The 5250-nt window shown below is 39.1% G+C and overlaps 1 long non-coding RNA gene across 3 annotated transcripts; it reads left to right on the forward strand.

Moving 5' to 3' along the window:
• The first annotated feature begins 967 nt into the window (after positions 1-967).
• LOC123071184 (uncharacterized) lies at positions 968-4980 on the forward strand. Of its 3 annotated transcripts, none has more exons than XR_006434168.1 (3): positions 968-1835; positions 1906-2776; positions 4664-4980. It is a non-coding gene; the product is annotated as an uncharacterized lncRNA (long non-coding RNA). The 3 variants fall into 3 exon arrangements; XR_006434167.1 differs by having other exon boundaries at positions 968-1323; positions 1676-2776; XR_006434166.1 differs by having other exon boundaries at positions 968-2776.
• The last annotated feature ends 270 nt before the right edge of the window (positions 4981-5250 follow it).

Consider the following 5250-nt stretch of genomic DNA (forward strand, 5'->3'; position numbering starts at 1 on the left):
TTGAACACGATGATGTTAGTGATGATGAACCTATGCCTACTATTCCTGAGGGTTATCTTTTTTATGCTGAATCTTCTGCAGCTATTTTTGCTTGCCAGGATAGACAGGAACTTAAGAGGTTGCTAGTTAAATGGAGTAAAGAATCTTTTAGAGGTAGAATGAGACCCGACCCTGCTTTTGCTACTTCACCTATCTGTGTTCCTGATCAGGACTATTATGATTTTTCTGTTGATCCAGATATAATTACTTTGGTTGAATCTGGTCGTTTTTATGGCTATGAATCTGAAACTGTTGTGGCACATCTTACTAGGTTAAATGATATAGCTGCCTGTTTACAAATAATGAGTGATCACGCTACCTTTATTTACTCAAGATATTTCCGTTCTCATTAAAGGGTGATGCTAAGATATGGTATAATTCTCTTGATCCTGATTGTGTACAAAGTCCCCAGGATATGATTTATTACTTCTCTGCTAAATATTTCCCCGCTCATAAGAAACAAGCTGCTTTGAGGGAAATATACAATTTGTGCAAATTGAAGAAGAGAGTCTCCCACAAGCTTGGGGGAGGCTTCCCAAGTTACTTAATGCTTTGCCTGATCATCCTCTTAAGAAACCTGAAATATTTGATGTCTTTTATAATGAACTAACTGATGCTTCCAGAGATTATCTGGATAGTTGTGTTGGTTCTCTTTTCAGGGAAAGAACACCAATGACGCTGAAATTCTATTGAATAATATGTTGGCAAATCTATCTATCTATCTATCTATCTATACCTATACCTATACCTATACTAATTAGAGACTTCCTAAAAATTACCATGTTAATTAGAAATTACCAACCGTTTTATCTGGTGGGACCGAATTATTACGGTCCAGATTAAATCTTATCATGGTTGTAGGAGTATCATATGGGAATTCGTTTTAGCCTAGGGAAATTCCAATCTCATGTGTCTCCTACGTGAGGTTAGCCCATTCTATGGCCCAACAAGCCATCCAACCTTCTCCATCTCCGCCTCATCCCCGAAGCGCCGCCAGTCACCATGCCCTCACTCCTCCCGAAGCGCTGCCATGCCCACCTCGATCTCCGCCGCCACCTCCCACACCTACCTCCGCGGTAGTCCTGCGCCCCCTCTAACCCGACCGCCGGCGATACTCCTCCCATCCCGATCTCTGCCGATGGTCCTGCGTCCTCACCACCTGACCTCCAAAGAAGCTCCTCCGACCCACCTCCCTCCCCGACCTCCGCTGCGCTCCCGCGCTCTTCGCCGTGGTCATGCCCCCATCCATGCCGGCAGTGCATGCTGGATTAGGAGGTTGTACACGTACGTCTATATTTCTGTTCAAGTCGAGCTTCGTGAATCTGAAACGTATTGCCATCACTTCAATCTCATATGCATGTGCTAGATGCGGGAAGAAATACTTCTCTTTTAATTTGTATATGGCTGTGCGTGCATATGTATGTACTGGCACATCTTGCCGGAACCTGATTGGGAAGTCATATTAGCTAAATCTACGCGCCCGTGTCTTCGTGCCATGTTAGTCGCAACTCACGGCCTGTATCAACAACACCAGTTATATTTCTTCTCTCTTTATTATAACTAATGTCATCAAATCTGATAGTCGTCTACAAAGGTTTTCCCTGTGGATACTGAGATGCATGGCACCATTTTGCAGATACTTGGAGTATATATATATATATATATATATATATATATATAGAGAGAGAGAGAGAGAGAGAGAGAAGTAATACTTCGTTGAAACAATAACAACAATATCATCATTTCATCCACATGACATCGTCCATGTCTACTGATGTGGTTGGCACTCACCATAGGTACTCTCTCCCCCATAGATGTACTGTTTTATCTCTCTAGATGTTTATTAATAAAACTGGTCATGTATAGCATTCATGCCTTCTGGGTATATAGAAGTCGAGGTGCCTATGCAGGCTGCAAAAATAAAGGGCGTCCCAACTCGGATTTTGTGTCCTGCTTGAGCACGTCAGTAATGGGCGTCGAACATGGACTCCACATGGAATGCTCTCTTTGCCACATAAATGATGGCCTCAAGCCCCTATGTGGAAGTATCCAGTCTCACCGTTCTACCATTTTCTCTAGAATAACGATGTACAACTTTGACGGAACACCGACCGCCAGTGCTCCACCTGAGGTACACCATTGTACAATCTACATGCCAAACCATGAGTAAAGTAGCAAGCTATTATGTTTCAAAATTTATTTGGAAGAGCATGTGTTTTGGGTTTTATACTTCACCATGATCTTTTACTGTGTGCCTGCAACCATAGCTTCTATGGTAATTAACTTGCCATATACAGATAGTCTGCAGAGTTTACAAACAAGAGTGAAACCAGTAATGATGAGTGAGATTATGGTACGATTGCCAGATTAATAACTCAGAGCAAGAAAGCTATTTTACTGGTGCGCTCCCGCGCTCTTCACCGTGGTCACATTCCCATCCATGCCGCTCTTTTCCCTGAACACCCATGAGAGCACCGCCACGCTGCGAGGAGAGCAAGTCGACGTGCCTATGCGGGCTGCAAAAATGGAGGGCCTCGCCAAATCGGATGTTGTGTCTTGCTCAAGCACGTCATTAATGTGTGTTGGACATGGACTCCACATGGAACACTCTCTTTGCCACATCAAAGATGGCCTCAAGCCCCTATATGGAAGTGTCCAGTCTTGCCGTTCTACCATTTTCTCTGGAACAACGATGTACAACTTTGACGGAACACGGACCATCAGTGCTCCATCTGAGGTATGCCATTCTACAATCCACATGCCAAACCATGAGTAAAGTAGCAAACTATTTTGTTTAAAAATTTATTTGGAAGAGCATGTGTTTTGGGCTTTATACTTCACCATGATCTTTTACTTTGTGCCTGCAACCACACCTTATGTTGTCATTACCTAGCCATATACATATAGTCTGCAGAGTTTACAAACAAGAGTGGAACCTATACTGATGAGTGATGATTATGGTATGATTGCTGGATTAATAATTTAGAGCAAGAAATCTATTTAACTGGAAAAGTTAAATCCAATATTAACAATAGTGCGAATGTACTTCACCTGCAAATTGTTCTTATCATTCTATCATTCCAGATGTTATATAAGCCACAAAATCACACTGCTGGTCACACTACTAACAGCAGGTCAAATCTTGGTGACTGCAACAGTTAGGCATGTAGTATGCAAGTTTAGAGATGGATATACCAAGTTTACTATGAACTAAAGCATCACAGGTTTGACAAACAACACAAATTTGTATTAATTCGGTAGTTCATTAGATATGATATGCAAGAGTTGGTTGTGATGTATATGTTATGGATCACCGCGCAGGTAGTTAATCTGTCATTTTTGCCATTTAGTAAATTCAAGCCCTTAATATGATGCTCTGAATGTCATACAGAGTTAATTTCAGATTGATAGTGCATCTCACAGTGATTTTTAGAACTGAAGTTGATAATAATCACTGTGTACAGAGCATTTTAATGTGCTGTTCAATAAATACAGAAATTAGAAGTATGCCTATTTTTGTAACATATTGTAGTAAGGTAGTGCCAATTCCAAGAATCAAATGTATTTTATGTCCAGACAAGTTTTTCCTTAAATGTATACTACAAAGGGATCAGTATTGACTAACTGGCAATTTACTATGTTTCAGAATAAACTTCTCACGAGTGAAATTACTTCTGGTGTTGCAATGTAGCTAGATTGGAGAGAAACATGATAGCATCTTAATAATTCAGTATGATATTGACGAGCTCCATTGCATAATTTATGGAGAAATCATAGAGCTTTTTCTTTAATTCATCAAAAATTGTTTCGCTTCCAGTATCTAATTTGTACAAAAATCATGGAGTGCTTATGCATGCTTTCCTTTTGTCGACAACATAATTTTGTAAGTAAACTAAAATGACATGTATTTTCTACTCATAATGGTGCGTCCAGTGGATAAAGGTGTGTAATGTGATAAAGCCGTACTTCAGACTATTATTTTCGTTTGTGGAGAACAGACAAAATGCGGAAAGCCCATGGCAGCCACCAACTTTGTTACCTGCTCCGAGCAATGTAGGAGTTTTGTATAAACTTCATCCTATTGTAGAATATTTATCTATACATGTGTTTCTGGTAGAAACCAACAGATTTTACACCTAATTTTTATTTTTCTCACTGCAAGTCTGATACAACATAGAACACTAATTAATCATATTCTCTTCATACTGCGTGCATTCATTCTATATGTATTCCGTACATATCTAATGCAGTAAAAGAACTCTCTAGAATCATTGGACTCGATGTCCTCCATGGCAATGTAATTTACGTTAACATGATGTTTGTACCAGAAAGGATCATGCATGCTTTCTCCTATCTACTATAGCTTGCTATTGTCACTGATGTAAAATGAAATCTTCATGGCATGGGCCTCTAGCTTCCCACTGTTGCATCCATTTTGAGAAAAGCTAGGAAAGGATAGCTTTGATATACGTACCATTTTTAAGCAAGTACCGTTGATATACACATGACAGATATTTCATGCACTGCTACTTTAGTAGCTAGCCTTCACTTAAAGGACCAAAATCTATGTTTTTTTTAAATTAAGCTAATCTTTACTAATCAGCTCTTTTGTTCTACTCTATAGATTGTAAACCAGTTTTTTATCGGGGCCAGTTTTCCGGTTGGAAGGAAGAAACTCCACTCGCTGGGAGGACTTGGTGGTAATTTACAAGATCGTGCAGCATTTTTCATGTAACTGGTAGTGATCTAAGTCACATGTTATTAGAGTGGATGTTACTACAACATTTCCGTATAAACGTATGCCACTGATCTTCGCATATATTGCACTCCCTTTGTAAATAAATATAAGATGTTTTAATATGTTTCTACTACTATATATTTTTGTCATTATTATGACAAGAGATCGATTAGCTTCTCTGCAATATATATTGTCAATTTGATCAAACATGTGTTACATGACATCTAATGCAACATCGCTTTGTTTGACTGTTCATAACTATAACTAGCTATGACAAGAGATAACTATATATGTATTTTTTTTTGGAAGTAGAGCTATATACATGTTAGATCTCCAATGGTGTATCAACCAAAAAACAATACCGCAGATCTAAGAAAGCAAAAAGAACACCATATAACTTCTATTAAGAGGATAGCTAACTACTCATGCTGAACGACAAACAAAAAAATGTTGTACTATATAACTGATTGCTA

Source organism: Triticum aestivum, chromosome 3B (assembly GCF_018294505.1).
Source record: "Triticum aestivum cultivar Chinese Spring chromosome 3B, IWGSC CS RefSeq v2.1, whole genome shotgun sequence".
NCBI classification, from domain to species: domain Eukaryota; kingdom Viridiplantae; phylum Streptophyta; class Magnoliopsida; order Poales; family Poaceae; genus Triticum; species Triticum aestivum.